This window comes from Magnolia sinica, chromosome 1 (assembly GCF_029962835.1).
Source record: "Magnolia sinica isolate HGM2019 chromosome 1, MsV1, whole genome shotgun sequence".
NCBI lineage: Eukaryota > Viridiplantae > Streptophyta > Magnoliopsida > Magnoliales > Magnoliaceae > Magnolia > Magnolia sinica.
This window is the reverse complement of record NC_080573.1, coordinates 103,157,944-103,166,375: the sequence shown is the minus strand read 5'-3', so window position 1 is coordinate 103,166,375 and position 8,432 is coordinate 103,157,944. Positions and strand designations below refer to the sequence as shown.

Below are 8,432 nucleotides of genomic sequence, written 5' to 3'. Positions count from 1 at the left end.
TTTCTGTTAGGCTCTCGACCAGTTCTGGAGACTTCTTGACCAGTTGAGTGAACAGTGCTCGACCGGTCGTGCAGGCTCGACACAAAGTCTACAACATTTATGGGTCCCACTCGACCAGTCGAGTGCAATGCTCAACCAGTCGAGTAAGCCACTTGACCAGTTGAGTAACGGTCTTATCTTATCGTGTCAGAAATTTTAAAATTTTATTAGTCCTTCGACTAGTCGAACCGACCCTTAGACCAATTGAGTGAACAATATTTTCACCTATAAATAGAGCACGAATTTTAGAGTTTATTCATTCATTAAAAGTGAAATCAAGACACCACTCTAAGAGATAAGTTTGTTATATTTTTAACCTATATTGTGCTCATTTAATATTCTTTTTAATTAGCTTTTGTTATTTGATTTTGAGATCTTTATTCCAATCTTACTTTAAGAAGGGATTTGAATTTTCCCCTTTCTTGAGATCAAAATCAAATCAAGTTAGCCCAGGTTGATTTAATTAAAAATCCTTTAGAATTAAAACCTTTTCATATATGAGACTGGATATTGAACATCTTCATCTACATCGGATCGGTTCTACCGGGCTTCTTCAAAGGAGAATTTTCAGACAAGTACATTTACTTTTTGTATATCCTTTTGGTTTTTGAGGTTGTGCCAGAAAAATCACTTTTTGGTTTGTCTGAGGTGATCAAGAAAATCTCAAAGTGTGGGGTTTTTGGAATTGTGTAAGCCCAATCAAAGACACAATTGTGAAGGGTTTAAGGTAAACCTTGGAAAACTTTTTTTCATAGTGAACGCTAATATCCCGAGGGAGTGGATATTAGGAGTGGAGCAGTTGTGTGGCTGTTTTCTAACAGTTGGTGTACATACAAGCGAACCACTATAATTCTTGGAGTTATGGTGGATGATTGAATGTGCTTATGTGTGTGAATGTTGTAATTTATTTTAGGCATTTGTGGTGAATGGTGTAATTTATTTTATGCACTTGTGTGAATGTTGTAATTTATTTTAGGCATTTGTGGTGAATGGTGTAATTTATTTTATGCACTTGTGGGAATGTTGTAATAACTTAGTTTATTTTATTTGTCATTTCTTTTACCTCTTTATTGGTTTGGGTTTTTAATACTTACAAATGTTCTAGTAAAGTTGTCCTCCCATAAGCCTTTGGTTTTTGGTGTTAGGTTGTCCTTAGAACTAAGTTTGTATCAACTTCTCAAGACTAGTACATTTGAGGTTGCTGTTAACTTATGCTTCTTTATTATTATTTAATTGTACTATCATTATTTAAATCTTGCATTTATTTTTTTAATTTGGCATAGTCCTATTCACCCCCCCTCCCCCCCCCCCAAGGACATATAGATCGGCCTTTTCAGGTGGTATCAGAGCCTAATAGCCTCTTTTTATTTGGATTCATTTCTTAAGCTAATCGATCTGAGCTTATAAGATGTCAAATTTTGATAGCATCTCGATCACTAGGCCTCTACCTTTTAATGGCTCTAATTATGCCTATTGGAAAGCCAGAATGAAGATCTTTTTAATGTCCATAGATGAGAGTGTGTGGCAAGCCACAGTGACTAGATGGACCCCTCCTACCGCTGAAGTTCTACGCACCGATGGAACAAAATCTATAAAAGTTGCACCTTATTTTTCTTGGACCACACTTCAGAAAAATGAGAGTAGTGTTAGCTCTATCATTTTCATCTATTTAAGCACCTTTATAATGTCCTAAGAGTTAGAGAGAGGTTTTGGTGCCATCAACCATTGGGGGAATGGTGCAACTGGTTTGCTTTGAAGTTCCGATTTTAACTCATATGGACTGTTGCTAGCTCTATCAGTTTCATCTATTTTCAGGTCCTTATACTTTTTAGCCCTTACCGAAATAGATCTGTCAATTGTTTTCACATTCTCAAGAGTTGTGATAGACTTGGCTTACTCCATTTGATTTGAAGAGCTTGAGCCACTAATCTCATATTGTGATTTTGGATTTGGGAGAGGTTGGGTTGGAATCATCCCTTTCTCCCCAATTGTTACGTGTGACTCTATCTTTTAAATAGACGATGCAAGCATTCCCAATATTGATCTGACATCCTAGAATGCTTGGGCCATTGTCTGATTAAGTAGCTCTTGGTCTTAAATGTTTTAGAACCATCCTCTTGAGGTTTCCTTTGATCCAAGAATTGGTTAAGGATACCTTGAGGTGCAGCAGATTGCCCATTCCTCCAACTGAAATTTAAATGATTTGTCTAATTGGAGTGGTATGTATTTGAGGAGGTTCCTTTGAAAGGCCTCTGGTAGTTGTTTACAGCATTTGATTGCTCATTTAGTATTTCTTAAAAAGCAGGTATTGTTGGACAATTTTCAGTTGTATGAATGTTGCAAGCACAAATACCGTAGACAACTTCTTTATCCTTATCCTTCTTAAGTTTCATGGCCTCGAGTTTCCTTGTGAGACTGGCCACTTTAGCGTTTATATCGTCTTCCTCTTTGAAAAGACATATTTTGCCCTTCTCCTTTGATTGAGTAGGCTTAGATGTGGTGCTAGTTCTTGGAAAGATGTCCCATGATTGTGCGGTTTCAGCTAGTTTGTCAAAGTAATCCCACACCTCATCGACATCTTTGTTCATGAATTTCTCATTGCACATTATCTCGATGAATTGTTACATGGAAGATGTCAATCCTTCATAAAAGAAATTTGTTATGCACCACGTTTCAAAACTATGTTGTGGGCATGAATTGACAAGATCCTTAAACTGCTCCCAACATTAGAAAAATGTTTCATCTTCCTTTTGGGCGAAGTTCATGATCGACTTTCTGATGGTGTTCGTTTTATGATATGGGAAGAATATTTTTTATGAACTCCCTTTTCATGTCATTCCATCTGCCAATAGATTGTGGACGTAGTGAGTGTAACCACGTCTTAGCCTTTTTCTTTCAATGAGAAAGGAAAGAGTTTCATCCTTAATGTGTCCTCGAACACATTAGGAAAATACAAAGTGGCTATTATTTCGTCAAACTCTTTCAAGTGTAGATATGGATTTTCATATTCAAGTCCAAGGAACCATGGAAGGAGTTGGATTGCTCCTGGCTTGATGTCTATATTTCCTATATTTTCTAGAAAGACCACATAGGAAGGTGTGCTCACCCCCGCCAGTTGTAAATACTCTCATAAAGTACGAGGCGGGGTGCATGATGCACCTCATTCTCATCCTGGACTTTCACAACCAGAGGTTGTGGTTGATTTTCTGGTTGATTTACAGGTTGATTGGTAGCCATTACTTCAATTGACTCTGAGGATCTTAAGCGGTGTTTAATCCTATAATGGATAGATAACCCCTTAACTAATCCTCCTTTACTTAAGAGACATCGAATGTTGTCACGAACCCACTTGGGCATGAAACACTCGCAGCCCTTAAGTAACTAAGTTAACCTAAACCTAAGAGAGAAAGAAAACTAAAGCAATTAAGAAATCGAAAAAAGAAAAGAGATAGAATTGGAAAGAGGTCAACCGGTTGGAGATCTTTATATTAGAACCTCACAAAATAGAAAATTCAGTTAGTTTCTAAAAACAAAGCAGAAAAATCCTATTCTTAACCTAATTCTAAAACTAATTATATTCATGAAAACGCAACCATTAGTCCCCGGCAACGGCGCCAAAAACTTATTCACAACCCCAAGTGTAGGGTCGCGATGTAATAATAATCTCGGTAAGCCCGATGTCGAATCCACAGGGACTAAACTTGTATGTCTTCTGAATTTAACTAAAATTAGAGCTAGATGAAGAACTAAAGTAGAAATCTAAATTTAAATGACTAATTTTAAGTAATGAGTAAAGTATCAATTAAAATTGAGAACTAGGGTGCCAAGGATCCACTTGTAGCAATTGAGATGCTACCTTACTTAATTCAAGGGATCCAACTAAAATCAGAATCCTATCCTATCTAGTTGGAAGAAGAGACGGTCAAATATTTGAACTTCTCATTGATCTAACCTCAATGGAGGAGAATTGTGGTGAATTGGAAGGGATTTCATCACCCAACCATGCCCAGGAGACTGTTTCAACAAGAAACGAAAGTATTTCGTTTGGAAAATTATCATTCAATATTAACAAAGAATGAATGAGAGAACAATCATCAAAAAGTATTTTATTTGTTCTGAATTCGTTTACATCCTCGTATTTCCTTTGATTTGAAAACAAAATACAATGAAAGAAACAAAGAGCAATTTAATAGCAATTTCGACAGCATTTCAATTTATAGCATTGCTCTCCAGATTTTGAAATATCGTTGTGCCGGAATATCATTCATCTTGATTGATTTCATGCTCTCGAAACACTCTGAGCCTTCAATCTAAAGAACAATCTTCTCTTGGAACTTACTGTCCGCACAATGGACTCATTGTGCGGTCTTTCCATTGTGCGGTCCACGCATTGTGCGCCGATCTCCGTTGTGCGGACCACCCCTTGTGCGCAGCACAATGGACACTTTCAGTATTTGAATTCTTCTGAAGTCTAAACTCTTCTCTGCTGCTCTAGTTCTATCCGAATGAATCAACAATAGAAGATAGCGGGGTATTTATAGCCTTTTTCACACGTGTGAACCCCTTACAAGAGACCCATTATGCGCACATCCCCATTGTGCGTTGTACAATGACATTTCTAAAGGAACTTTTCTTGCGTACTGCACAATGGACACTTTCAATATCTAAATTCTTCTGAAGTCTGAACTCTTCTCTGCTGCTCTAGTTCTATCTGAATGAATCAACTATAGAAGATAGCAGGTATTTATAGCCTTTTTCACATGTGTGAACCCCTTACAAGAGACCCATTATGCGCACATCACCATTGTGCATCGTACAATGACATTTCTAAAGGAACTTTTCTTGCATGCCACACAATGATATTTACAAAGGAATTACTCTTGTGCGGCGCACAACGATACTTCTAAAGCAACTTCTGTTGTGCACCGCACAACCAAGTGGTGTAAAACTTTGTCTCTCTCAGAATTTTCTTCTCTTCTTCTGATTGATTTTTATGCCTCAACAGAGACGATGACAAACAACAGGATTTACCAAATCCACAATCTCAAATAGAAAAGAAGATATTTAAAGCTATTGCAGATCTATTGTAATTTAAGTCACAACAAACCATTAAAAATTGAAAATATTCCTTTAAATCAACTAGAATTCAATGAAGTTCAAACATAAACATGAATTAAAGCAAAGTAAACATCTCAATCACACTACAAGCTTCACCTCTTAGCCCTAGCTAAGAGGTTTAGCTAACCATAAACATGATTGAACTAATATCTCTTAATAAAAGCATAAAAACAACTAAGGAAGAAGAAGAAAGACTCTTGGCGGCGGCTCTCCATGCTTTTGCTCCGCTCCTTGAACTCTAGAAGATGCCTAGGATGTGAATCCGCCTCTTACGCACCGACTTGGAATTTTCACAAACCGCCTTAAATTACACAATCCGCGTCGGCCCTACATTACAACTCTGCACGATTTTGGTAGCACCGAAATCGTATCTGAAATTTTATCGCATTTGAAATTGCATGTGTAAAGTACTTAGGTGGTATCGAAATTGTCATAGGTGGCACCGAAGCTAGCTTCAGTGACACCAAATTAAGCTTAGGTGGCACCAAATTAAGTTGTTTTCTTACTAGACTATTTCGTGCACTTTCGGTGGCACCGAAGTTGGCTTAGGTGGCACTGAACTGTCCTGTTTTTCTGCTATTTAACTTGTGCTTTTGCCAATCTTTTCTTCACCCTTTGTACTTAGTTTCCTATTATCTTTGGCATGATAATTTTTCATTCTTAGTCTCCTAAGATCCATCTTTTACCTTGGTGATTCTTGAGCATTAAATTCATGCTTTTAACATTCTTTTGAATCTAAGCATTCAGATTCACCATGCAATTGCAACACAAATATACATAAAATATAACATTAAACAATATCATGTTAATAAAACCAAGATGTAAATGGGAGGAAATATGCAATATTTGACACTCAACAGATGGGTGACTCATGTAGGATTTAGTATAAATCTCTAAGGCATTAAATTGATAATATTAATATGATTTAGTATCTTTCAACTATTAGATGGCTAGTGAGGGTCTTTCAAATACCGCAGGTGGTTTGTCAGATATATCACTAATGATCTTGGAAGAAGAAGGATTAGATCTTGAAGATGAAGAAGTACCCATTAATATTAGTACCTCATGTCACAGATTATGGAGGAAAAAAAGATCGATATTATGGGAAAATTTTTAAGAAGTAACCCTGAAAAATGGCACAATGAAGATACAATGCAACTATTGCAAGAACCAATATGATAAACAAGCAGAAGGGTCGACCACAACTCTAAAGAAACACAGTCTGAAGTGTCATAAAAAAACGAGAACTCAGACCTCAGGGCAACAGACACTTTCATTTACCCAATCTTTATTGGGTCTGTCGTAAGATATGTTGTCCATCTATAAATATAACAAAGACCATGTGAATGAGTTGACGGCCAAATTTATTATTGCCATTGAAAGATTATTCCAGATGATAAAGAGTCCTCCTTTTGTCGAATTCGCTAGAGGCCTTAACTCCAGATATGAAAAGGTCTCCCATACAACAATAAAGAGAGTGTGCATGAAGATATATGAAAGTAAGAATCTTGAGTTGAAAGGACAATTGGAATTGGTTTTCTGAATTAGCTTGACATCAGATTTATGGACAACATCCAATCAATGAAAGGGGTATATGTCTTTAAATGCATGCTACTTTGATGTCGAATGGAAGCTCTGCAAGAGAATCCTAAACTTTTGTTATCTTGCGCCTCCTCACACTGGATTGATGATTTCAGACTACATGTACAAATGTCTTGTGGAGTGGGGCATTGAGAAAAAAATTTCCTCAATAACTTTAGACAACGAGTTTGCAAATGATAGCATGATAATGAATTTGTGGAACCAGTTTAGGGCCACCAGTGACTTGTATTTTGGTGGAAAGATATTTCATATTAGGGATTGTGCTCACATCCTAAACTTGACTGTTTAAGATGGCCTTAAAAGAATTGAGTCAAAGATCGAGAACATAAGAGAGAGTATGAAGTACATATGGGGGTCACCATCATGATTATATACATGGAATGAGATCATGAAGCGGTTGAATTTGTCATCTCAAAGAATAATAAAATTGGAAGTCATGACACGTTAGAATTCAACTTTTAAAATGTTGGATTTGGTGATAGCTTTCAGAGATGCATTCTCTCACTATGCGAAGCGTGATAGTGCGTATCTTTGGTTGTCTTTTAAAGATAATTGTTCAAGAGTTGAATCAGTTCGAAATTTCCTTTCAGTTTTTTACGACACAACGAAAAAAATTTCAGGAATCAAGTACTCAATAACAAATATATTTCAGTTAGAACTTTGGAGGGTAAAAGATGTCTTCACAGAAGCTGTAGCAAACTAAACTTTTTACAATTAATGACCATGGGTATGCAGTTAAAGTTTAATAAGTATTGGTCCAAGTGCAGTTTAGTAATGGCTATTGCAGTCGTTATTAATCCTCGATACAATATGTTCATAGTTATATTCATCTGTAATAAGTTGTATGGTGAGAATAGTTTCTTTGAGGTCGATAAGATTCATGATGTAGTTGATAATTTGTACAATTTCTATGTACAAACTTTGGGCGCCGCAAAAGACAAAACTCCTCAAGTGGGTTCTAGTTCTACTATTGATGAACAATGAGAAACGATCAATGATTTCATGTCTTTCCAGGCATAGGTTGAGACTCAAATGCAAACAACCCAATTAGAACTTGAAAACTATCTCAAGGTGCCAATTATAAAGTATAAAGGTGAAGAATTTGATGTTTTAGACTGGTGAAAGAAAAAATCTCATGATTCATAATACCAAGTGTTGTCGTTAACTTGTAAAACCCCGCACCTCTAGTACACGGGTGTTACTACTTAAGTTGTATCAGGGGATTTCAAACTAGACTAATAGGCAACTTAAATCCAACAAATGTAGGATGGGGCTACCAGTCATCGTTGATGCCATCCCTTAAAGGCCCTGGGAGCTGAGTCGAAGCCTACAACAGCCATCAGGGTAAGCTTAATGAAATGAGTGAGCTCTAAGTCCTAGAGTGAGGGGGAGTGAATAGGACTATGCCAAATAAAAATAAAATGCGAAAAATAAACTCAAATAGTAAAAATCTAAAACATCATCAAATGCACAAGTATTGAGAGGTTGATACAAACGTTGTTCTAAAGACAACCTTACACCAAAAACCAATGGCTTATGATAGGACAACCTGATTTCTAGAACATCGATAAGTATCAAAAACTCAAACCGATACAGAGGTAAAAGAAATAAATCAGGCTATTACAACATTCACCACATGTACATTAAAAGAAATACAACATTCAGCACATCAC

The 8,432-nt window shown here is 36.6% G+C and overlaps 1 non-coding gene across 1 annotated transcript; it reads left to right on the top strand.

Moving 5' to 3' along the window:
• Nucleotides 1-2,715: 2,715 nt before the first annotated feature.
• Nucleotides 2,716-2,822, top strand: LOC131222930 (small nucleolar RNA R71). The gene has a single exon (XR_009160230.1). It is a non-coding gene; the product is annotated as a small nucleolar RNA R71 (small nucleolar RNA).
• The last annotated feature ends 5,610 nt before the right edge of the window (nucleotides 2,823-8,432 follow it).